This window comes from Haemaphysalis longicornis, unplaced genomic scaffold (assembly GCF_048455015.1).
Source record: "Haemaphysalis longicornis isolate Haplotype H1 unplaced genomic scaffold, Haemaphysalis longicornis Haplotype H1 scaffold_1, whole genome shotgun sequence".
NCBI lineage: Eukaryota > Metazoa > Arthropoda > Arachnida > Ixodida > Ixodidae > Haemaphysalis > Haemaphysalis longicornis.
This window is the reverse complement of record NW_027526203.1, coordinates 393,103,673-393,130,983: the sequence shown is the minus strand read 5'-3', so window position 1 is coordinate 393,130,983 and position 27,311 is coordinate 393,103,673. Positions and strand designations below refer to the sequence as shown.

Genomic DNA, 27,311 nt, shown 5'->3' with positions numbered 1-27,311 from the left:
CGCGGTGGCACAGTGGCAAAGTGGTAGTGCTACTGAGCCCAAAGGCGCGTGTTTGATCCCGGCCGCGGTGCACCTTTGGGATGGGGGCGGAAAGGGAAAGCCCCCGTGGGTTGAAATTTCGGTGCACGTTAACGATCCCTAGGTGGTCACATATAATCTAGAGCCCTCCACTACGGCGCGCTTCATAGCACAGATGAAGCTTCGGCGCGTTAAACCTTACAATCAATCAGCTCCTGAATTTTGCCCTGACTTCCTCTGTTTGCCCGACCTTTCTAACGCTATAGTAACATCGCTTTACTTCGTCGCATTTCCACTAAACAAACACCAATGTCTCCCTTTGCGCCCCGCGAAGAGGCGCAACACTGTCTTTGTGTTAGCGTAAGACTTAGCAAACCTGCGGGGCTTTTAACTCCACCCTCTAACCTCCTCATTTAAATCACATAGTAGTACATTAACCATGGCGTAATTCTAAACACGGCACTTTAGTCATAAAAAGGGCTCATAAAACAGCCAAGTCTATTTCCTAAGAGAAAGGTGGTTAAAACACCGAGCTTTCTCCCAGGCAACCTGGATCAAAGTCAAAAATCCAAACTGCTTCCACTGCGTCCGAAGGGCGCAATCAGATAGACGTTGGCTTCATAACGCGAGGGAACCAGTTTCGATTCCGACCACGGGAAGCGGTTCTTCTTCAGGCGTTCATTGTCCAAGTTGGAGTTCCTGCTGTGAGTTTTGGCGTAACTATGGACGGCACCAGTGAGGCATAGAAAGCTTCGCTTTAATAACACCTTTACAGATTTTTTCCTGATTTCTTACGTAGGCAACATGAACATCCGCACATCTAAGGCAGGTCTAAACGCTCTCAACGCCGAAACCTAGCTCTAACCAAACTAATTCCGGCAGAAGCAAATACCCCAAGCGATTACCACGTCACAACAAACGCGCCATCGATAACACGCGTTTTTAACTTGAAAACGCAATTTAAAACACTATCAAAAACACATGGAGCGACAGGAGAGGATCGGAGCTTGGAAAGGGGGCGGGAACCTATCGTATTTCGACGTCATTTGCAGGGGAGCAAGTAGATGCGCGGCCAATTTGTCCTCAATCGATAGCCGGTGCTATGGCTGATGAGTTCTGTAAGGCCGCTGCAACTCTTCGCTGGTGCCTAATACCATTTTATTAGTTCTAACCTCCCCGCAGTACAACTGTGCTTGCTGTGCAGGACCCTTTGAAGGCAAAGCTCGAGTTCCTCCTGCTCACTGGCTCAACAGACCCCTAGTGACTCCCCATCACTACTCTCGTAGCAAATCCCAAATTGCTCTCAAGCATTGGGAACTAAGGTAGTCGGTTTAACGAGTTGGTATTTATTTGACAGCGCTAAACACGCGGCAAAAAGACAAGGGAAAGAAACACGTAGTGACAGGCGATGCAAAAATACGCGTCGTGTGTCATTAAAACTTCTCTTGCTGCGCGCTATCAGCCCTTAGAAGCTATGGAGTCCCCTACCGTCTACCCTTTGTTTACCTGAACGAGCGCTCATGCTCAAGCGAGCACACCGCCGGATGACCAGGTGCGTCCCGCAAAATAGCCGTTCGTCACGGCAGTATTGTAACAATGCTAACAAAGAGGTCCTTGAATCGGCCCATCAGTAGGATTAGACTTTATTGATCAAAGTTCATGCAAGCTGCAACTATTAGTTCGTCACATTATAGTTCGTCACTGGCATCCCTATTTTAATATTTCTCGATAATCTTAAATCCAGCTGAAAATGGCGCATCAGGTTTAATCGTGACATTTTATTGTTTTTTATATGTATTTATTAAGCTTAATTACAGTCCGTGCCTTGACCTTGGTCATCGCCGGATGGAGAGAGGGTGAGAGGGTGGAGAGAGGGTGGGAGTGAGCATGCCGATTAAATGTGGTCCTGTATGTAGTCTTTTCGAATGTAGAAGAGAAGAGGGCCGAGGACCATCTTTATGTGCTCTGTACACCCCTCGGGATGGGTCCACTCCTGCAGTGTTTGTGGCCTGTCATGATGAGGGATTAGAGCACGGCCCTAGGTTCGCTGGTCCTGCAAGGCAGGGCCATTCCATGGCAAATGGTTAAGGACAGCACCTTGTTTCCTGTAAATGGTTCACACAGTTCGCAGATGCCATCGCCGGGTTCTAGTTGAAAGCGGGCCATGATGTGCGGCGTTACGGCTGTGTTTGTCCAAACATGTCGGGGTGTGACCGTTGCCCACCGATTATAACCGGATGGGATAGAGTCATCCCCTTCGGTTAGACGAAGCCGAAGCGCTGCACGTCGCTCAACACGTGCTTCGGCAATACCTTCCTCGAAGTCATAGTCAAGGTCGTTCCCTTTCTCTTCCAACTCTTCGGGCAGAAGCTCCAAAGAGGTAGGTGAGGGCGTTTGGAGCGCGGGCAAGACGTTCGTCGGTCGCGACGCATACTTCTGGCAATTATCGGGGTTGGAAAGCATCTCCCGTGCTGCCTTGTGTGCCTCCTCGTTGTCCGGTATGAAGTTACGGCCAGGAACCCAACGAATGGTAATTGTGTGGCCGATCTGTCGAAGTTCTGTTGCGACTGTACGAACTCTTCCGACGGTCCGACTGCGCGGATTGTTTTTTTCGCATTTAAATTTTATTCTCTTCACCAGAACCTGTCCCTGCTGCGCAAACCCCAGCCAACAATAACATATCATGTGTGCAAAGCTTGTTCGCTTATTTTACATTCAGTTTATAGTGGATTTTCAGTAGTGTTTTGGCCTTCCGATTTTCGCTATTTTTAAGATTGGAGAAAAATAAACTCCGATCAAAATGATCATTTCGAAGGGTCACGCTCTAACAAGTGCAGCCGAGAACGCACTCGCAAGCAGTAAAACAATTGATTCCTTTAAAAAAGCTCCAAGCTCTCCCTAGTAAAACACATTGACACCACGTGGCGAAATCAGTGCAAGTTTGATTACCGGTCATCAGCCTGAGGGCAGGTTTAGCCGGTATGTCTCGCTTTTTTTTAGCACAAAACTGTTTTATTCCGGGATAACCAAGATTTCAGTGGCGTCATATCCGTTACGGAAATGCCGCCATACAACGAAGGAAGCGGCCTGTAAAGGGTGCACCCCTTCACACTGGGTCTTCTTGCGGGGACGCAACCTTTAGTACTAAGAGAGAGAACAATTTTTTTTTTTATCGAGCAGAGGCTGATGAATGGGCCTCGCCCCATGGAAGGCATCCCTAGTCCGGGATGCCTTGACTTCGGCTGGCTGTCCTTGCTCGGGTCACCAGTTTGAGCTGGGTATCTCGGTCTGGGATGGCCAGGGAAGCCGTCCACTGCTCGTAGGTGGCGTTGGGAAGGGGGGGGGGGGCAAGTCTGGAGTACGTTGGCACTTCCATACTATATGGTAGAGGGAGCCAGGCTGGGGTCAGTGAGCACAGAGGGAAGGGTGTTGGGTGGGGAAGATGAGGTGGAGGCGGGTGGGATGTGGGTAGGTATGCGTCTGGAGCCGCCACCAGGTCGTAGCTTACTCTTTGGAGAGGCGCCAGTGTGGTGGTGGGAGGCGACGGCGAGTTTGCCTGTAATGGTCGAGAATCTCCGTGTAACCACTCAGTGGGTGGGGTTGGTCTTGAGGGGGTAAACATTGGCCACCATCGGCAATAGATCGGCGCATCAAATCGCGAGCCGCGGCCTTGCCGCTTCATTGCGGGTACTAGTACATTATACTTAAGGTTGTTCGTTTTCGGGTTTTATATTTTAGCACGAAAGTGTTTTAGGCCGATATACACCAATATTTCACTTACGTCATATCCGTCACGGAAATGACTTCTGTAGACCTTTGCTGAAGAGACCCGCCAACAGGACGTGGCTCTCCAAGCACACACACAAGACAGCCGCCGACCCGCAAATCATGCTCAGCTGCAGATTTCGCTGCTCCAACGCCGCCTGTATAAACATTGCCTAACGCGTAGCGCGCTTTTCAATGGGAAGGGTAGGGCGTGGCCTCCGCGATCGGCTACCGGCGGCACGAACGGCGCGCCGCCGGCAGCAGATCGCGGAGGCCACGGGTTGGGGCGCTTAGTTCAGGCACTCATCCGCTACGTGGCACGCGCCGGCGGACATCCCGCTTTACGTCACTGCTCGCGAGTCGCGAACGCTGCACCCACTTCTACGTCGTGTGCGTGTCAGCTTGCCTGTTGGGTTTCAAGAGCCGTTTCGCTCACATCTTAGCCGTGACGGAGCGCTAGTTCTGGGGCGCACTGGGGATCTCATTCAACCTGCCACTCGCTTTATACTTGCTGCTTTTTTCGAAAGATAACTGGTGAAGGCGGAACTGAAATAGTGTAAGAACATATTAATTGTCGGGTAAACAAACAGCGAACAGAAAAACGACATTTTCGGATGGTACATCCGTTAGTTTACTGACATTTGTCTCTCTGGAGGATTTAGGAAACAAAAAATTCTGTGCACAGTTTTTGTTCAGGTGCTCACTTCTAACATTACTTTCCAAAAATATCACGGACTTGTTAATTTTAGAAGATTACAGAAAACAAAAGAATAAGCAGCTGACGGTCCAGCCACGCTGTCCGGGCGCTTCTACAGTACAGTCCTGAATTTTAAAAGTGCGTACCGATGCGGAGTACAAACAGCGGGGACAAAACAAGGGCGAAATGCGGAGGGGACAGAGGGGGGATGCCCCAGTCACAAAATTTCGGGGCCCGTGATCTAATAAGTAAGTACGCGGGCAAAGCTTGCATGAGCCTGCGGCAGCACAAATGGTTTTGATTCCGCCGTGCAAAGGCGGTTTCATCAGCGACAGACCAAGATAAACAGGCATGGCGAGAAACAAGAAGGCGTACGAGCGCCGTCTGGGGAACGCTAAACAAACTGTCAACTATTTTGCATAGTTTCCGAGAGGCCGATGGACATGAAAGCACGCATGAAGGCTACCGAGCGGGAAAGGGTAGGGGAGAACAACAGGAGAGTGGCTGTTAGGCCATTTTTCGCTAACGCGTTAGGCAATGATTATACAAGCGGCGTTGGCTGCACATTTCACTTTCGCGTTTTACCGATTCCTATGACAGAGGAATCAACCAGTTTTTTTTTTTCGCATTAGTGATTCCCATGACAAACAGCTTCGCAAAAACAAGAAGACTTAAATCGCTCTTCGAATGCTGATAGTTGTGCCAGTGAGTTACGGGATGACAAAGACATTATGAAGGCTGAAAGACGGACAAAAAATAGGAATACGCTGTTTGCATTTTCCAGAAAAAGAAAAGTGCAATGTGTCAACTCGAAATGTCACTCTGACAAAGTCGTCGTCCACTAAACTGGTGCTGCTGATGTTTGTAAACCTAGAACCTACTCATGCGCTTGTAATTTAGCACCTTTATTCCCTGTGTATTGACTCAAACATTTAGGGCAAAACAATGTTTCAGACTTCACCATGGCAAGACAACAGCGACAGCGATTGGGCTGTCTGCACGTTCTCGCCTTTGAGTATACCGCACTGTTGCTACTAAACTCTTGAAGTGCTGCGATACGAGCTACCCGTAACTAACAAAAGAGGCCAGAGGTTCGTTTAAACGACGTTGTATATGTGCTAAGGAAGCACGGTTCGGGCTTTAGGTCCATAAGGTTCCGTGACATTCGAGTGAGGAAGCTCGCGTAGTGGTTTCAGTACAACTGCGTCTTAATCCGGATACAGTCTAACTAGGTTTAAGTGGGTCAGGGTAGGGGTCTGGAGAGGACACAGGGCGAAGAATCAAACGGGGGGAAGGGGTGAAGGGGGATAAACGTAACGAATAGAGAAGCCAGCCAAATGTAGCTGTCGCAAGACGTCTCCCAAATCCTATACTGGGCGTTTGAGTGAGTGCCTGGTCAGGACGTTCAGCCTCATTAGAGCGCGCGAGTGATACAGTTGCAAAAGCAGTAAGTAACCCTGAGCGTCCTCACGAAGGAGAGACCTGACTGCCTCGAGTTGCCAGAAACGCCAGCAGCGGCGGATTAGACCCTTCGGGCGGACGGCTCTCACTGCCACCGACGGAGCGCCGTCGAAACGCCTGCTTTCTGCTCAGGCACCGTCTTCAAGTGTCACAAAACGCTCACCGAATTGGGGAGATTCCGGTACCGCCCCAGAATTTAACAAGCCCGAAAGGGAAGGAGCATGAAGTAAGGACAATGCTTCCGAGCAACTGAATCGGCATGGAATTCCCGTCGTTTGTACAGAAGTGAATGGAACGGAACATGGGTGGGTTTAATTCGAGCGTGCGTACACTCGGCGGCAGTTTACGGCGGGCTTTTGACATCCGTCAACCGTGAGAACGGCTTTACGGCTTTTAAAACAGCTTTCGTCGTGCCTACCAACGCTTTCGTACAGGCTGGCGCTCCGTCAGCGACTCATTCAAGTCAGCGACTCATATATATATATATATATATATATATATATATATATATATATATATATATATATATATATATATATATATATATATATTGTGAGCGTGAAATTCGCAAAGAAGAGGGTTTGCAACGGGAAGCGGCCAATATCCCTTTTATGCTTCGTTGTCGTTTAGACATTGTGCGCGTTCATGATCACCTCATTTCACCTTCCTTCTCGTCGGTTGATCATCATCTCCGCTGCTGGAACGGTTGCTGTCTTTTTGTGTCCGTGCTCGGCGCTCGCAAATAAAGCGGACTTCAAGCGTTCCCGTCGACTCTCTCAAGTGGTGGAGGGTGCTTTTGATCCCGCCGTCTACCTCTCGCAGTCGCACCACTGGAGCTCCGATCAGGTCGGCGGTTGCTACTGCCCACCAGCTCCATGCAGCACGAGAGCGGCCAATCGGGCAGCAACGCTGCGGCCCCGGTCCAGCCTCCCATCATAATCACCAGCTGTCAGCGCGATCCTCCGTCGTTCTCGGGCCTCCGGGGGGAAGATGTTGAAGATTGGCTGGATCAATTCAACCGGGTAAGCGCTTTCAACCGATGGGACGATACATTCAAGCGGAGGAATGTCTCGGTTTCCCTGCATGAAGTGGCGAAGACTTGGTTTCTAAACAACGAGGCAGATATCCCTGATTGGACCACCTTTGTAGAAGAGCTCCGTAAGATCTTCGGCACGTCGACTGGTTCCGCTGCAGCCAAAAAGAAACTCGCGGCCAGGGTGCAGCACCCGTACGAGACATTCTGTTCGTACATCGAAGATGTCATCGCGCTTTGCCGACGAGCTGACAAGGACATGTCGGAAACCGACAAAGTACATCACGTCATGAAGGGAATCTCCTCTTTCGCCTTTAATGCTCTGGCGGTACAGAACCCGACCACGATTGCTGACGTACGCACGATCTGTCAGCGCCTGGACCACCTGCAGTCCAATCGCATTCAACAAGATTGTTTGCCTACCGGCTCCTCTTCGGATTCAGAGCTCCGTACTTTGATACGGACTATCATCCGTGAGGAGCTACAGCAGCGTGACGGAACCTGCCCCCAGAACGCCCACGCCCACACTCATGGCCTGCGTGACTTGATCAAGCAGGAGCTGGCATGTATGACCGCCGTTGAGCAGCCAGGTCGTCCTGCTCCGCTACATGCCCAGTCCTACTCTCAAGCTGTTACAAGACCAACCCTGCCTATGGAGCCAATCGCTCCCCCGACTGACCATGGCCACTTGTCCGCTATTTCGGCACCTGTGCCTTCACCACCTTCCTTTCCTGCGTGGCGAGCAACCCGGCCAACGAGTGAACGACCAGTGTGCTACTATTGCGGCATACGAGGGCACATTTCTCGTTTTTGCCGGCGACGACAGTTGGACGAGCGCCGAGGTTACGCACCATACGAACGCGACACCTACTTCGGCTACTCCCCTCGTCAACGCGTCTACTCGCCACCTCCGCGCCAACGTTTTCCTCCTCGGGATGCTACCAACTTCCCTCCTGACTCGCGCCTGGCTAGACGTCGCTCTCCTTCGCCCTAGCGTCGCTCTTCATCGCCCTTGCGCCCGGCCTCTCACGTTGGTGAGAACCGTGCGGAAAACTAGATGCGGCAGTTTCTGGGGGTGAAACTGCGTCGCCAAGGAACAGTGCAAGTCCCCCTTACCGGTCATGGAATACGTTGACTGTTACAGTTGAGGGAATTATGATTGAAGCACTTGTAGACACTGGCGCCAGCATATCTATAATTAATGAAAGTTTGTGCTCTAGACTACGCAAAGTGAGAACGCCTTACTCCGGTCCAGCTTTACGTGGTGCGAACGCCGCTATGCTTCAACCCTCAGGACATTGTACAGTGCGTGTGATCATCAACGGCATTCGTCATCACATTCAGTTTGCGATACTCTCTCCATGCCCTCATCAAATCATTTTAGGATGGGACATTTTGCGATCCGCATCTGCTGTTATCTCCTGCGGAAAGCCGATGATTGACATCACCGAAACGGACCTTGCTAGTGTCGCTGACGATCCAGAGCTCCGCTTGACCTGTACTTCCGACTTTACCCTGTCTCCTGGCGAAGAAACCGTAATCTCCGTAGCTTCAGACGACATTGTTGACGGCGATTTGTTAATTGCACCAACCGGAAATTTCTTCGCTCGAGGACTACTAATACCTCCGTGCCTTGTCCGTTTGTCAAATGGGTCCGCCTTTCTCGCCGCAGTCAATAGTACAACCGAGACCATTTTGCTACCTCAAAACGCCACTATTGCTTTCGTTCCCCGCGATGACGCTACAGCTGTTCTTCCTCTCAGCTCCTTATCACCTACGAATAATTCATCGGATTACAAATTGCAGTCTGCTCCTGCTGGTGCAGTTATCAACCCCGACCTTACTACAGAGGAAACCGGACAACTGTTGACCATGCTGGCCAAACACAAGACAATATTCGACTCTCACACCTCGGTTCTGGGGCAGACTTCAGCGGCCACCCATCGGATTGAAACGAATGGTTCCTGCATCATTCGCCGACGCCCGTACCGCGTTTCGCCTCAAGAGCGCAAAATTATCCAAGAAAACGTCGACGACATGCTGAAGAGAAACATCGTTCGTCCTTCTGCGAGTTCCTGGTCATCACCCGTGGTGCTTGTTCAAAAGAAAGACGGTTCCGTGAGATTTTGTGTGGATTATCGGGCACTCAACAAAATCACCCGCAAAGATGTGTACCCGATGCCTCGGATCGACGATGGTTTAGACACCTTGCAAGGCGCAGAATATTTTTCTAGTCTTGATCTTCGATCCGGGTACTGGCAGATCCCCATGAATGAGGCCGATAAAGAGAAAACCGCTTTCGCAACACCCGATGGACTCTACGAATTTAATGTCATGCCGTTTGGGCTTTGCAACGCTCCGGCCACCTTCGAGCGTATGATAGACAATGTTCTTCGTGGATTGAAATGGAAAACGTGCCTGTGCTACCTCGACGACATTGTTATCTTTTCGTCCACGTTTAAAGAGCACCTCCAGCGCCTTGATCAAGTTTTAACTTGCCTCAGTAATGCCGGCCTGCAACTCAACGCAAAAAAATGTCACTTCGCAAGTAAATCTATCAAAGTGTTGGGTCATGTTGTTAGCAAAGATGGAATTCGTCCTGATCCCGACAAAATTACGGCCGTCATTAATTTTCCCCGACCTCTCCGTCAGAAAGAGCTGCGCAGTTTCCTGGGTTTGGCATCGTACTTCCGTCGTTTCATTCGCAACTTTTCTACAATTGCTTCACCGCTGCACAAACTCCTCGCTACCAATTCTTCATTTGACTGGTCGGAAGATTGTGAGACAGCGTTTACAACACTCAAACAGGCCCTCACTTCTTCTTCTGTACTCAGCCATTTTGATGAAAACGCCCCAACAATACTCCATACAGACGCCAGTGGCCATGGTATCGGGGCTGTGCTCTTGCAATGCACTGCTTCTTCTATGGAAAAAGTAGTTGCGTATGCCAGCCGCACGTTGACGCAAGCCGAAAAAAACTATACCATTACCGAGCAGGAGTGCCTCGCTGTCGTTTGGTCTATTCAAAAGTTCCGGCCCTACTTGTACGGACGTCATTTCACGGTTCTAACCGACCACCACGCACTCTGCTGGTTGTCGTCCATCAAAAACTTAACCGGACGCCTTGGCCGCTGGATACTTCGCCTACAGGAGTACAACTTTACCGTGACATACAAGACCGGCAAGAAACACGCTGATGCCGACGCTCTTTCACGTTGTCCACTGTCGTCCACGGAGGACAGTTGCTTAGCGTCTGCTCAGCAAGTGGCAGCAATCCCTATTGCCGTCGCGGAACATGTCCGCCCGGAACTCCCATCTGATCTCGTCTCTCTTCAGCGTTCGGATACGTACTGTCGCAACCTGATTGATCTTTTGGACGGTTCCGCTCGACCACCAAACAGTTGCTCACGCCGCCAACTGAAAAAATTTAGACTCTTGAATGGTGGTGGCCTTTACTACTTCAATTACCACCCTACCGGCGACAAGTGGGTCCCCGTCGTTTCGCGTTGTCTTCGGTCACACATTTTGCGAAGTTTTCATGACGACGCTACGGCTGGTCACCTTGCTTTCCAGAAGACATACGACCGCATCAAAAGCCGTTGTTTTTGGCCCGGCCTCTCAACCAGCGTCGCCAAGTATGTTGCGTCGTGTGAACCATGCCAACGCCGCAAACGACCCACTTCTGCCCCAGTGGGGACGCTCCAACCCCTTCCGTGCCCTTCAGCTCCCTTCGATATTGTCGGGATTGACCTGTACGGACCTCTTCCTGTAACTGCAGCCGGCCATCGGTGGGTTGTCACAGCAGTGGATCACTTAACCCGTTATGCCGAAACTGCTGCTATTTCCTCGGGCTGCGCTTCAGAAATTGCTGACTTCTTTTTGCGGGCCATTTTCCTGCGTCACGGTCCCCCTCGAGTTCTCCTCAGTGACCGTGGACAAACGTTCCTTTCTTCGCTACTTTCTGAAGTGCTTCGAGCCGCTGACACCGCTCATAAAACTACATCGAGCTACCACCCGCAAACAAACGGCCTGACGGAGCGCTTCCATCGGACTCTTTCGGACATGCTTTCCTTCTACATTGGCCCTGACCACACCAATTGGGACACTATTTTACCATTTGTTACCTATGCCTACAATTCCGCTGTGCAACAAACCACTGGATTCTCGCCATTTTTCCTCGTCTATGGCCGTTCACCTTCTTCTGTACTTGACGCGTCTTTTCTCTCCGCACCTATCGCGCCAACAGCGAACCTTCCCAACCAGTTTATTTCTAGACTGGCTCACTGCCGCAGTCTTGCCCGTTTGAACACGGTGGCCTGTCAAGAAAGCCGCAAGTCTCGCCACGACGAGAAGCACCGTTCGGTCACTTTTCAACCTGGTGAAGAAGTTCTGCTTGCCACTCCCCTCCGTGTTCCTGGATTGTGCGAGAAGCTCTTGCCCCGATTCATCGGTCCTTACAGGATCCTGGAGCAAACCTCACTAGTGAAATACCGCGTCACGCCTATTTCCGATGTCACTGACCGTCGGTGCCGGGGAACTGAGATTGTACATGTTTCCCGGATGAAGCCGTTCATTCGCCGCGATTCCTCTATCTCACAGTGCCGGCCAGGATGGCCGCTTCAGCCGAGGGGGAGTAATAGTGTGAGCGTGAAATTGGCAAAGAAGAGGGTTTGCAACGGGAAGCGGCCAATATCCCGTTTATGCTTCGTTGTCGTTTAGACATTGTGCGCGTTCATGATCACCTCATTTCATCTTCCTTCTCGTCGGTTGATCATCATCTCCGCTGCTGGAACGGTTGCTGTCTTTTTGTGTCCGTGCTCGGCGCTCGCAAATAAAGCGGACCTCAAGCGTTCCCGTCGACTCTCTCAATATGTATATATTGTTACGTGGTGGCAGGACACAGATGAGATGAACGATGCGATGGAGTGAAGCGATCTATTCACATTATGTACAGTGCGGCCATGACAGAGCTCGCGCAAGGTTCGCGCCAGGCACTTCGTCGTCGTCGTCGTCATCGTCGTCGTTGGTTCAAGGAGCTGTCAGGCATTGTCCACCTTAGTCCCGTAACATCACCCCCCGGTTCGAGGACGCCCTCCTCTGTCACCCCCTCCTCTGATCTTCGCCGCCGGGGGCGTGAAACAGTCCACGTTCAACGACTGAAGCCCTACTACGACCCCCTGGTGTCATCCTCACCCTAAGTCGCCAGGATGGCTCCTTTTCACCGGGGGCGATTGTAGCAAGGATAACGAGCAGCTCTTAACGCCATCAGCTTATCCGGGTATGCGCCACATCAAGAAAGAGTGCCATGCGATCGTGGCCAATCTATGCACGACGGTATGCGCGCACGCTGGTAGCGGTGGAAGAAGAAGTACGGCTGAAGGTGCTTGGTGCGTGTGTTCGGCCATCGTCGGTACGCTTGTACCTGCGCTCGCCTTGCTTCTGCTCCTGCCAATAAACAACGTTCGGACTACTACCGGAGGGTCAACTATATCCCTTACAAGATATATATATATATATATATATATATATATATATATATATATATATATATATATATATATATATATATATATATATATATATATATATACAGTCGAACACGGATATATCGAACTCCAAGGGGATCGTGAAATAGTTCGATATATAAAAAATTCCATATAAAAAATATGGGCTCTGAGACGTCACTTATGTCGGACGATCACTTACCGATCGTCGCATTCAAGAATGACAACTAATTCCGCACTCACGACGCAACAGGACGCTTTATTTCCGTGAAAAAAAAATCGCTGATCTTGGCCTGCTTCTTCGTCCTGGAAATGAAATTAAAGACGCTGGTCTCGATCTTCTCGAGGCTGCACAACTATAAAATTCCAGCAGTACGCTGCGCCTTCGCACACCATGCACAACACGCACGCAAAAGAAGAACAGCGCGCGCGTACCACAAGGACTTTGAAGGTAACGATTCCAAGGCTCTCTGAACGGACTCTAACAAAGCGCTCGCGACGGTCATCTTTGAGAGAAACAGTGATCTCCGAAAGGTACGGGACAACTCGCCAAACAGCAGCAACAGCAGCAAAATGCAAAAGAAGGAAGAGGCCTCGCGCGCCTCCGTTCCCTCTTCCCTTTCCAGAGACGACATCCAGAGAGAGAAAAAAAAACTCTTTTTCGGCAAGCCGGGGAACGTAAGCAGCCGAAAAAAAAAAGCACGTGCGCAGTCGGGGCATCCCTAACTCGCACTGTCAAAATTTTCACATTTTCCCAGCGTTGGGGCTTGTGTGCCTAGAGAGATTTAGTATACCGCGCTTCATCCGCTAACGCTACGGCGGCCGTTAGCGGGGCCCGACTGGGCAAGCGCAAATTCTTTCCGGTAGGGGGGGGGGGTTAGTTCCGCGAGCCAGTCTTCGCCATGCCCGCGCATTCATCTACATCCTCCTCAACCTCAATCGGGGGTGCAGCGACCGCCGAAGAGCACCTTCCAGCTCGCGCGGCGTTCGATATACCCAATGTCGGGAAAAATACGGTTCGATATAAACGTACGAATTCCTATACTTCATACAGAATTTTCAAGGGGATAATTTATGAGTTCGATATAGACAATAATTCGATATACCCGTGTTCGATATATCCGTGTTCGACTGTATATATATATATATATATATATATATATATATACACAGAAAGATGGGTCGGCAGTCTACAACGCCAAATGAGGCATAGGGGTGTGGTTAGGCTCTTTCTTTTACTACGGTTAGTGAAGTTAACATTTTTTTTTAAATATACGGAAGAAAGAAAGAAAGAAAGAAAGAAAGAAAGAAAGAAAGAAAGAAAGAAAAACACGCGCCCAGAGTGGGGACCGAACCCACGCCTTTCTATTATATATCGAATGCCTTACCAATTCGGCTATCTGGGCGACTGTGTTCTCCTTCACTTTCTGGGGTTTTTATATTTACTACAAATGTATCTGACGCTTGAGGGTGGTAGCCAGCGCCACTCAGACTAGACGGGGAGAAGGGGACCTTCTTTTCAAACCCCGGGCCGTGTATATTTATATATATATAAATATATATATATATCTATATATATATATATATATATATATATATATATATATATATATATATATATATATATATATATATATATATATATATATATATATATATATATATATATATATATATATATATATATATATATATATATATATATATATATATATACATTTATATATATAGCGAATCAAAATAGGAAATGAGGGGCTCGTTGAATTAAGACAGAAATATAAGGGTTGGCAGTCAAGGTCATAGAAACAGATGAAGAATTTGGAAAGAAAGAAAGGTGGAGGAAAAAATACCCGGCGGGAATTTTTCCGCCACCTTCTTTCTTTCTTTCCAAATTCTTGATCATACTCACTTCACTTTTCACCATCACAATCACATATTCACAATCACAGAGAACACGCGCACACGCGACTTTCACATGCGTGTGCGCGTGTTGCCTATTTGTCACAGAGTGCTTACCTTTCATAGAATCCCCTAGTAGTATTAATCGTTGTAATTCATTGAATTCGCGATGCATGACCGTTTTTTTTTCAGTGGAAACAGGTAAACAGCACGGGCACATACGCGTAAAAGCCGCCGGCGTACGGGAGTCCAGGAGAGCTCTCGAACCGGATGTGGCGGGAGCAGACAATGTACCATTGAGCCTTCGCGCTTTTTAGCGGTCACCTATAGGGGTTTCAACTTAAGCTTATATTAGATGGTACGTTATTGTTCTTCTCTCTCCCGTGTATACGCCCCACGCTCACGCACACGCACGCACGTGCACAAAGTTCGGACCGAAACATGCCACTGGTAAATAGTCATATAGTGCGTAGCCTTTATAGTTGAATCGTCATCACCTCGCTTTATTTTCGAGCTTTTCTTTCATACTGCATTGCAGCGCTCCACCGGAACACGCGAGAAGAAAACACGCAACAATTTTTTTGTATGCACGACACGTGCAATATCCCTAGCAGCAGCGGATTGGGTAACGTAGGCAGGGCCAAATCAGCAGCGCCGCTCATGCGGGCAACGTCTGTTGGAGCTATCGTCACCAGTTTCTCTTTGTCGGCCCGATTTTTCAAGACGATAGTCTTCCTTGGGATACTGAAACGAGAAAAGTTAGCTCTGTCTGTCTGTCTGTCTGTCTGTCTGTCTGTCTGTCTGTCTGTCTGTCTATCCCTTGATTCAGCCTTTCGGACAAAACTTAAAAGAATGCTTAAACAAGAGGTTTATATAGGCACAACCATCCGAAACTCCTGGAACCGCTGGCATTGATCACGCATGTCCCCATTATTTATCGTAAAGAAAACTTCAGGTGCATTTGAGGCAAAATATAGGCACCTAACCCGCAGTTCTCGCGTTCTTTTAGTTAGTATACACGTTGGGTTAGATTTTACTATGGTAAGCGGGAAAAAAAATGACCGAAAAAAAAAGAGGCTTTAAAAATAACACAGAAAGTTCCCAGCACGTGCGATATGAAAGAAAGTATAAAGAGAACAGAACTTGCCGCTCGTGCTGTTGCAGGCAGAACAAGAAACAAGATATAAAGAGAAGGATGCAAGCTGTCCCAGTAGAAGGTGCGCGAACAGTGCGAATGCGGGAAAATTGTACTGCATTGAACAAACTTCCGTTCATTTCATCATGAGAGAGGAGTTCGGAATGGGGGAAGAGGCTTCGATGTTGTAGATGAGGCTCTCTGTTTCATAGACAGGTGATATGGAGCTGAAACTTGCAGAGAATTGCGATGCAAACTGGTTAGCAATGCCAACAGGTGAGTACACTGGGCAGCCGTTGAACACAAAGGAGGGGCGCTGGTGGGTCGATTGGAGTTTGTTTACGTAGGCCCAGAATAGTTTGGGGTCACCCATGGCCTTCAGGGCGATGTCCTGAGCGTAGCTGTTGTGGGCACAGTGAATGGCATTTTTGAGGCCGCGCTGAACTTCTTTTGCCTTTGCCAATGCGGCTGGGCATTGGAGGCGCGTAGCTTGCTTGAAAAGTGCTCGTTTGCGGCTGGCCATTTTTATGATGTCAAAGGTAATCCAGGGGGAGCGTTTCCTTGACCTCACACGGGTGGGAACGGTGTCCTTCTGTATTGCGTGAGCCAGATCACACCAGAGCTCGTAACTGGCAGCGCAAACATCGCCAGTAGTAAGCTACCAGGGGGTGAGGTGTGCCAGTTGCGCCAGGTGGGCGTGGTCAGTCTGGTGGAAATTTTGAACAGCGCGCGCAAATTTTCCCTTACGGGGTAGGGTTATGGCATAGTGGGTCTCAATCGCGAGGTGGTCACAGCCAGACAGTCCAGGGTATACTTCGCATGAGAGTATCTTCGTAACATTTGTGACAAAAACCAGGTCAAGGAAGGACGGGGCCTGTCCATTCACCAAACGGGTAGCGGAACGGCATACTTGGTGGAGTCCAGCACTACAAGTCACGTTGAGGAGCATGTCGTCAAACCTTTCATGTGGAGTGGGTGCAGTGTTATTTCACCAGTCTATGTGCGAACTGAAGTCTCCGAAGAGCAGTATGTCTTTGAAAGACTTGGCTGGCAAGCCCCAACGAGTTGTCAATAAGGCTGTACGAAGACTGTCGGTGCCTGGGTGGGCAATAGACACATCCAAGAAGAGTAGACCCATATGGGGTAAACACTTCAACGAAGACTGCCTCGAGGTTGGCATATTCTAAGTCGGACCTTTGGGTGCAGCAATACTTTGTAGGAACGGCAACGAGGACGCCGCCACCTCGACTGCCACGGTCCTTGCGAAATACGGTATACCGACAGAACAGCACGCGACAAAACGGCACGCGACAGAATAGCACCGACATAACAGCGCGGCGTCAAAAGGGCACGCGTCAAAACAGCACGCGTCAAAACAGCACAGCGACAAGAGCGCACAGCGACAAAACCGCACACGACAGTAGAGCACGGCGCTAAAACAGCACGGCGTCAAAACAGCACGCGACAGAAGAGCACGGCGACAAAACAGCACGGCGACGAAACAGCACGCGACAAAACAGCACACTGCAAGAGATGAGCACTGTAAAAGTTGGGTGCGGTGGCGTTGCTAGGTAGTACGGCATAGTGCACTCGCCGGAACGGAATCCAAATTCTGCGGCAAGTAAGGAATAGAAAAGCACATTCGTTTGAACTTATTTTTACAAGACTTATCTGTGCAGGAACATATCAGTACATGGACATTTAGGCACCCGCATATTCCAGTGGAGGGCGATTTCGGTACAGGAAGAGATTTAGGTATGCCTGTGATAGGCTGAAGCAACACAACATAGTGAGCCGTTGATATCAATTACAGATTTTACTTGTTCGTATTACTTTCTTGTTCACGCATAGTTATATGTGCAATTATTTCTATGAAACGACTACTCCAGTAATTGCCTATTAAAGGTGGTTCCTCGATCCCGTTGTATTGATTGGTTTTTGGTCATGAATTCAGGATCTATTTTTATGAAGACGGCATCTGTGCCCTTTTCGTGGTAATTTAACGCAGAGCCATGAATCTGCATATTTCGTGAACACTTTTTTCTGTGTTAATTTACTGAGGATTGTTCCTGGATCATCTATTATTTAATTACTTTTCTTATAAATGTTGTTTGAATTATTCATTTGCTCATTGACGCCATTCTTTTGAAAACTTCGATGTATAGTGACGGTCTTTTTCACTAAAGTGAAGAATGTGAGCTGCCGGGTCACCAATGAGCCACGATCCACAGTAGCTCATATTCGCGGACGCTGCTTTGACGCGCAATATTGTTGCGGAAATATTTCTTACCCACTAAGAGCTCCTCTGTGCTGTTAAACAAATTAAACCCCCATGTATAAATTAGAATTAAGTGGTGTAGGACTTCAGTAAGAAGCAAATTATCCGTCAGAATAGTAGCGCTTAAGGATTACACTTCGGCTTTTCGCTTCCATCATATTCCAGGTGATTTGGGTTGCAGCGGCTCATGATAACCTGAGGCATGCCTATTTCAACTGGCACTTGTTCTTTTTTTACACTTTCGATAAAACAGCAGAAAAAGAAAACAGCAGCAAGAGAAGATCTTCTTGTGGGAGCCGAAAGATCACGGCCGCTGCAAAGCATGCCTCGGTACCGGGGTAAGGTCTTTTCTTGCCTTGATGCCGTTTTTTTTTTGTATTCGCAGTGCGGACTCAATACAAGAAGCACACAAAAGCTTTCATTTCTCTCAGCTTCTTTAGGCTTCACAACCAGAACGCTAAATTTGGAATATGGGATGCTCCGCAGTGAAGGGCTTCACACACTTCTTCGCGTGCATTTAAACGGCGACACTCCGGCGTGTTCGCTCTTCTCCTTCATTTGAAATGCAACCACCATTGCGGGCATCTAACTCGCTTTCTTCTGCTCAGCGGCTCAACGCTATCCGCTCTTTCCAGCTCCTACAGGTGGGCCCAGGGGTTTCCCCAGACATCGAATCAAGGGGGGGTGTCTCAATGGCTCTGGGGGGGGGGGGGGGGGGGGGGGGTTCATAAACTAGAAAAGCTGTTTTTTTATCCTGTTTTTTATTTTTTTTAGCTGTTCTTTACTGCCATTTTTTTAAAAATGGCAGTAAGGCACACCCCCGAAAATATCTGGGTTTCGGAGAACTCGTGCACAAAATGTTCTCGTCCTGCAGTTGCTCCCGCACCCACCCGTCACCCGTACCATTCGTATGAATGTCACGCTAGCAGGCGAAAGTTTCCGTGACTAATCTGCGACCGTTGAAGCTCCCCTTTTCCTTTACTTTTTTTTTTTTTTCATTTTCGCTACTCCCTGACTGGTAGCAATGTGCTCGCAGCGTGGTCAGCCTCAAACCACTTTGCCCCTTTCCTTTGAAAGCCTCTTTTGTGTGCACATACGAACTTGCCACGAGCTGTCGAAAAAAAGGAAATAAATACGTGCAACGCTAACAGCAAGATCGGGGGGCGCACTTTTGTTTATTTTGCCCGAGGCTACTGCCAAGAATAGCAGACGGGCAGCCCGCGCATGCGCAGATCGATACTGAAAAAGGTCCATACAAGGACTGACAAGAGTGAAATTTGGGGATTCAAGGGGGGGTGTCCAGAAAAACTAGGGGGGGTCTACACACCCCCTAGGGGGGGTGTAGGGAAATCACTGCAGGTGGCGCTGCGGAAAACGGCAATAGGAGAAGCGAGTTTAAAACCGGTAGGCGGAGGGCTAACCCGTTAGGGTAATAAAGGGTAGGTTTAATGAGTAGAGTAAGACAGGCAAGTTGGTTGGTGGCAACGGACGTCCCGATACAGATGGAGGGCTTCTAATCATCATCATCATAATCATCATCTTAATCATCATGGTGTACCAGACTGTGATCCGGCCTTCATACCAACATGCGCGCCAGCATCAATAGAGGCCCAAAAGCACGTAGCTCTACTATAAACAATTACTTTATTAAAGATAAACGCAGGCATATGTTGCTAAATGCGAGAGAACGTTAAATTTGTTTCAGGGTGCCTGGTGCGGCGTAAAAAGAGCCGCGTTATACGCAATCCGCTGTGCATGGCTCCGGCCGCACGGAAGTGGTTCGCGAACACCCGCCTTATTGCGAAAAAAACTGCTATAGGATGTGCAACGCTAATCTCGTGGGGTGTTTGCAGTGTACGTCATCGCAGTGTACGTTAAACTTGAGGCGTGTTTGTTTTTTTCCTGTGTAACTGCTAAGCAGAAGACCATACGCACGATGTGCGGGCGATATGGTCCCGGCACAAATGGTCCCGGAGCTACTGGCCCCGGAACTGATAGTCCCGGAACAAATGGTGCCGGAAAACATGTCCCAACTTCAAAGTAGGAAAAAAATGTCCCACCACTACTTCACCTATGCATGAGCGCCTGTATAAGGGAAGCAGGGAGGGGGTCAGTTTATTTGTCTTTACATGTTTGTATTTGTGCACAATGTATTTGCATCGGTCCGTACATAATATATTTGCTAAGGCTGAAATTATTTGAAATAAATGCTCCATGCGAATTTGTCGTCGTACGAGTATGTTCTCCCGTGCTTCCATTGCTGGTATCCTTTCGTTTATTAACGCTTGAGAAGCGAGTATCACGATTCAGGCTGTGCAGTGAGCGCTTTTACAGGCACAATATTATTTAGGTTACATGATGTATCGAAAATGGGAGTGGGCCGGCACCACTGAATATCAGACAACATAAAGCTGTACTAGCGATCACGCTCGCCGATTTCTCGCTATTTAAAAAAAACGAACTTTACCCGATGAATGGTTTATTGCGTTACCTAAGCTGCGATACTGTGCTCTTCATCTGAAATGCTTCGATATCTGCAGTTAGAATCAAGCGAAGCGGCACTAAGGTTTTGGACCTTGATACTTTTGCAGCTTGCAGCTTCGATACTTTTGATTTTCCCCGAAAATATGACATATAGCTATTATCTATGACGCCTATTATCTTGCTGCAAGGCTTAGAAGACTGCTGGCTAACATGCTTTGTTCAATTTGCCGGCGCGTTGCGGGAGCCTAACAATTGCTGACGGCAGCAGGTGAGCTCATAAAAACAGGCCACCCACCATAAACAACAAACTCTGTTGTTGGGAACCGCATTTGTGCAGAAACATATGCAGTTCATTCGCTCAAATACATAAACATGTTCGTGTGCATCTTTCTGACGGCTTTACTTTCCCAGAAATTGCGAGAATCAAAGACTGTCACTTGTCATGGTACAATGAAAAGCCAACGATTGATGCAAGAACGGGTGGACCACGGAACAACCCGAACGCGTTTTGCCTGTTTCCAAGTCCCGCTCTCAAAATAAACTGGCTCGTGTTCAAAATCCCTCCACTCAATGCGCATGTTAGCAACTGCCCCCTCTCGTTTCCCCTCGACCTCCTCCCTCTCCTCAGCGAAAACGAGGGTTGGGTCGACTTTTGTTGCCGCCTAGACGAACATAGGGGCAGTGGCTGCTGTGGAACGCAGAGCGTACAATGCGCACGCGTAGACGTACAATGCGCACGCTTAGACGTACAATGAGTTGCTCCCCTGCTATTCGCCCCGAGCGCGAACACAGTCGGCCCCTGGCGGCGGCGGTACGAACCGCTCCTAGTGTGGACGGCGCTTTAGCCTTTAGCGTCGTCTGCTTTTTCACGTTAGGTGCGGCGCAAGGCGCGTGCTGCACACGACAAAACAACCAATATGTGTGCTCGTTTGGCAGTAAGCAATGACATAGTAACCTCTGCGTGCTCGTTTCCTCTAGAAACGCAATAATCAGCGGCCGTTGCGGGTTTATGCGCTGGTTTAATTCCACGAAACATCTTCGTTGTGGTCACTGCTTGAGTATGAAACGTGTTATAAACATTGCTTCCACACATTGCACTTTTCGTATTGTTGAGTGCAGTCGTCTGCCGTTTCGGGAACGTCGAAGGGTGTTTCTTGAAGGTGGCGTGGCGATTATTTAAAGGATAAAAGTTTAGTACGCGAAACGGGTAAGAAGCGACAAGAACTGTGCATACGCGTGCAAATTCCACACCCTTGTAAAATTGCGCTGTGTCCTTATAGAAAGAAGAAACAAACAAAAACATTTACAGTGCACACGACCCGTGCGCTATCGCCCATACATTACCGGACACGTATTTTACACCCGCAAGCGTCAGTGTGATCGTGTCCTTCCCGTACCTTTTCTAAAATAAATACCATTTTTGGACCGTAGTTGGTTATACTCAGGAGGAGGAATAAACACTTATTCAACTGTATCGAGTTGCTAATTTTACGTATTATTTAAAATACGTTTCTATGGATGCGCAAGAGTATTTAGGGGGAATGTTTCGGTAAAATTAAGCAGTGTTTGCGTCAGTCATGTGGCATTTTGTGTGTCATTTTCATATATATCATTTTCAAATCCGGCATGAATCACCTTGTCCAGAAACGTGTCTCACTCAGCATAACCAAATGCCTAATTTTGTCACGTCTTAACCTCTTAAGGTAGACCTAAGTTTAAAGAAAGAGGAGAAAACGCGTAATATATAATGCACGTTGTTGCCCACATGTGTGTGGGGTGTGTGCCATGACTCTCTGGTTTTTTTTTCTTCCCCACAATGCTTGATTTCAATACAATTTTGAAAAAGGCATCCCACAATTTCTGGACAATCTCGGACCAAAGGGGGGTTATACATTTTGGAAAATACGTGTACTGCTTTTTCACCGCTACAGAACACGACGCCTAGTGTAGTTTCGATTGTAAATAATACTGATAACCATAGTTTGGCTTTTCGCGCGCGTTACATGCGTTATCTTCTCGCTGCTCTTGCAACGTTGGCAGGACCCCCCCCCCCCCCTCCCCCTTCCCGAAAAAAAATGAAATGCGCAGAATTTAATTTTTTACCAATCCTCAAGAATTAAATGCCAAGACAAAGGCGATATTCAGTTTACAAAACAAAGTAGTTACCGGGAACCCGTTACGCTGATTTGCAACGATAAATAAAAAGGAAATGTTTTACTACATCTGCAACAGCGCAACTTCATTTATTGCCGTCTTTAGGGTTCGTAAGCGACCTTATACGCAAGAATGCAAACACATCTCGCTGTTGCAGGCACCTGTCAGATTCTAAAAGAAGGCAAATCTTCAACACAGCAGCCGTCACAGAAAATTTGTGCTCATTGTGAGGTCCCAGAAGCTTGGTTTGCACACTGTAAGCCTGCTTGTCACTTTGCGAAAACCTAGCTAAACATGAGATGTTGATTGTACTGCGTGCGTTGACAATTCAATTCGCAAGTTCACTTGCGACGAAAGCCGTAAATAGGTGATCCGAAACCGTTATTCATGAAACCTTCCTTCAGAGTCGCTAAAATTTCATTTAAAAGACCCGTTAGAGCGGTTACATTTATATCTCTGAGCTGATCAAAATTCAGTAATTTTATGTTGCCTTTTGAACACACAAAAAATATCGTAAGCTCTTAGAAGGAATTTCGGGGCAGTTAAGTAGAGCATCCAGCATTTCAGAGCATCCCACAAATGCAAGAATGCGTCATGCTACCAGTGAAAGCGATTGAGACTGCCATTGTAAACTGAATTTTAGAGATCGAGGCTTCCTGATTTGTTTCTATTTATGCTTTTATTGAAGGCTCAAAGCCATAGTCTGGAAAGATCGAGCTTGCTACGAGCCACAGCGTACAAGTTTATTGTCACAATTACGGCCATTCTGAGATTCCCGATGGGTCGTCGCGTTTTTTGGCGTAATAATTAAAACTGACTGCCGCTTCCATGCTATGCATTGAACGTTGAGTAACCGAACCACAGCATACCACTCTTGTTTGCACCTGTTGTGCGCACATACGGCAAGAAAAAGGCACGAAGCGCGCCCATAGTGTGCATTCTTACGGGCCGCTCAGCGGAGCATCCACACTAGCAGCGCGACGCTGTCGCCACCTACATGTCGAGCTCGCGGTGGGGGCGATCAAAGTTCACTGATAAGGCATCCCTGGCTTTCCCTCCATCTTAAGGCGCGGGAACACCGGAAACACAGGCTTCAGAGTGTTGTACAAATGAAGTACAGAAGTGACGAAGCAATTAGGAACAATAGTATCGCAATAAAATTATTCTTATTATTATTATTATTATTATTATCATAAAAATTGTAGGGCTACCTAAAAAGGAACAAAAGTTTTACCAAATGTCGTCCCTGGCTTTTGCTTCTTTCATTTTGGATATCCCACATGCTGTAATAATTAAAGCCGTAGTATTTTTCCCGAGAAAGAGTAACGAAACGTCAAGAGAACCTCAGAGAGAGCAGTTTGCGCCCACTAAAGTGTTTTTATCCACGTTAAAATCAAAATATTTGCCCATTTAGGCGTTCCATAAAATCGTGCCGTTCTGTCGCTGTGCTGTTTTGACGCTGTGCTGTTTTGTCAACGTGCTGTTCCGTCGCGTGCGCTTTTGACGCCGTGCTGTTTTGTCGCGTGCTGTTTTGTCGGGTGCCCTTTTGACGCCGTGCTGTTATGTCGGTGCTCTTCTGTCGCGTGCCCTTTCGTCGTGTGCTGTTTTGACAGCGCCCCGCGAAATACCGTGTGAGATACGATGTCAAGAAGTTCTGAGTCGTGTACTCCCTCGTCTAGCCACGTTTCAGAGAGAGAGAGAGAGAGAGAGAGAGAGAGAGAGAGAGAGAGAGAGAGAGAGAGAGAGAGAGAACTCTTTAATGTGGGCTGGAGACGTTTCAGAGAGAACAATAATTGGTGCCAAGCGGCAACGATGCAACGGTGGCACGGAACTTTGTTTTTCAGGCTTCGGCAGTTCATGTACCAGAAGGGCAATCCTTTGCGCCCGGGACTGTGGCCTAGGTGAGGAGCCGAGGAAGTTGGCGAGGGGGGAGGATCGGTTTCGGGCACACCAGAGCATCGCGGTGGCTCGAAGAGCGAGTCGTCGAAATGGGGTAGCTGGCACGCGCCACAAAACCAGCACTCAGTCGACGATGAAAGGCGACGGTATACAGCGAGGGTCATACGTTCGCACGTGCGACGTGCCCACCTTCCGCATCCATCACATTGGAGAGCGGCGACGTTGTCACACACAACCTTTTCGCAGCGGCTGCAAGTAGGATGTGGCGACGTGCGCTTAGGGCCAGGATTGATCGCAATTTCTCCAGCGAGCAAGAGGCACAACGTGAGTGTCGGACGGCCAGGAAGGGGTGCGCACATGTGGCGGCATCCCTTGGGGCGATGCTTCAGTGAGGTGGTTGGAACCAACTCCGTGCACAGCGCACGAGACAGACTTGTAGTGGCGAGCACGCTCGGAGGGGCGCATCCGTCGTGAGAAGTAGCACTTTTGGCGAGGTCTGGACCGAGGCGAGTCCGTAAAACGAAGAGTGATGCCAATAGCAAGAGGAGTCGCAGCCAGGCTAGGCCTAGATGCACCATCGCAACAAGTCGATGCGGCGGTACAGCAGCCCTGCTAACACGGCCTCCGACATGCTCAAGCAGGTCGCTGAGCTTTCCCGGTGCCACGTATCAGACTTCCTGCATGTTCACAGAGCAGAAATACTAAAGAAACCCAAATTTGACAAGACCAGAGAGAACAAGTTAACCGCAATCCAGCTTGGCTTGGCTTGCCGAATGGACTCCTGGATTACTTTTGATTACAGAGGGCGATATTTTTTCTTCAGCTACTGGGAAAAGGTTCATTCATCTATGAGTTGTCTTGAGCTAGTCGACTGCACAACGACGTGACTGAAATCGTTGTCACCAACATAGCGGGATGGGCGCGACCGAATGGTTGTGAGCCAGCGTGTGGCGCTGATACACTCAGGCCCGTATGAATCTGATATTTTACTCAGGAGTTCCTTCTTTATCGCTTCGTACCCTCCTCCGATTCCGATTTCCTCCATTGGCTGGAGGCTGCTTCACTGGTAAGCCCGAACCACACATTTTATACTGTGTTCATTTTCCCAAAACGCCAATGTCAATTAACTTATTTGCAAATGTGTGATGGAATATTTTTTTGCAACGTACGAAAGGAAACGACGACCTCGTCGTCGAAAAACATCCACACGACCAGCCGTGCACTGGCCGCGTAGACGACTCATGTACGGCCAGTCATCTCTTTCCCCGCTAAATGTCCCCTTTCTATCTGCTTCCATTCTCAGTAACCAGATAACCATTGAAATAAAGAGATCCGACAATGTATCTATTTCAAACGTACTGAAATTCTCACCTAGAGAAATTTCCATCATGCAGTTGCTGCCACAGAGGCTGCCTATACAAGCCGGTAGGCGCAGGCGGTTTTTCCGAATTTCTCGGCCGCTCATTTTCTTTCACATTTTATACCACTCTTCCTGTACAATATTTGGAAATAGCCTTTTTTTAGCAAGTCCAACTTTTGTTTATTTGCTGGGACAACTTCTATTTCTCCCCCAGCCTTCTTTCACCAGGCTCCGCCTGTGGTACTTCAAGCTTCATTTTTTAAGGCTTGTTCCTAGACACACGAAAATTGATTTGAATGAAGCCACTATTGGTCTTGCATGTGTTGCCTTTAAACAGCCCTGTCATTGCTGGCGACCCTCCTCCAGGCCCGCGTGACGTCTGCACGATTTATTCGGCACAGCGGGCTGCAAAGCTTGCCGAACGCCTCCGGCGACCACCTTACTGTCGCTTTCTGACGAGGCCTGAGACTCTCTCACACCTCCAGTGCTCTTGCAAGCATCCATTCACTTGGTATCGACTGTAAGATGTGGCACTCTCACGCTGCCGCGTGTCAGCCTTCATTTTTCCCCTACCGCATTTTGGTTTGGTGCATTACACCCTGTGCTGCCGCAAGCGGCGCTTAGCCACTTCTTTCTCGACTGCTAACGATGTTTTCGTGCTCATGAGCGACACACCACGATGCTCCTTAATGTTATGATTTTTATCGATGCCTAATTCACTGAAAGGGTCGGTGTTGTGTATTCGAGATCTGCACCCGAGTCGGCGTCTGGGGTTCTCTAAACCAAGCTCGTGTAGCTATTATGGTTTAGTTTGCCTAAATAACACACGGCTTCTTCTCTTGCTCCTTACTTTTCTGATATATTGCCAGTTCTTTATAAATAACTACACACCATTTATCATGTGGCTCCGCTCTGCATCGCATGTTGCATGTTATGCATGCTTGCATTGACATTTCGAAGCCCACGCATTCAGTATCTCTGAAAATGTTTTTTTTTTTTTTTGCATTGGTGTCTAAATGAAACGTACAAAATTTGTCGAGACCAATCGCTCTTGTCATGCGACAAGAGCGATGCCAAGCGACAAGAGCGACAGAAATCGCTTTTGGTAGCTCCAGTTTCAAGTGTGAACCAGTCTTAATATGGTAACAATGGAAGACATTATTATTAATAATAACCATAGCACTGGTTTTATTATTAATAATTGTTTTGTATATGTGAGGGGGTGACAAATTTTTTGGGCCCCAGGCGCAAGTTTACCCAGCAACGCCACTGCCTTCAAGTCTTACGCGTTAGTGTAAGCTTCCTTTAAAAAATCGTCGCCAGAGCAAAGCAGGGGTTGGAGAAAAAGATAGCTGCTGCGGCGAGAAAATCACAGAGTATCATCCTGCGACGGCGATAACGAAGGAAAGAGTAGAGGTCGCATTCCGGCAGGGCTGTTTATTTAGTAGGCTGTGCCGTCCTTCTCTTTCTCGTGCATGATGGTGATGATGATTGCTATTGGTGTCCCTTTGTAGCGGGGTGATGACATCTCATCTTACCAAAAATGACTAATATACCTATGTTTTATACTCTTGGTTTAATACTAGCGCTGCTTAGGGCAGCATCATTCCTAGTTTCTCTCCGC

General features: G+C 48.3%; 1 long non-coding RNA gene and 1 other non-coding gene across 2 annotated transcripts in view; one reads left to right on the top strand and one right to left on the bottom strand.

The window, feature by feature from the left end:
• The window catches only part of LOC144172253 (uncharacterized), a 227,772-nt gene that overhangs the window by 44,756 nt on the left and 155,705 nt on the right, over positions 1-27,311 (top strand). The window lies entirely within an intron of this gene.
• Trnai-uau (transfer RNA isoleucine (anticodon UAU)) lies at positions 13,813-13,884 on the bottom strand. The gene has a single exon. It is a non-coding gene; the product is annotated as a tRNA-Ile (tRNA).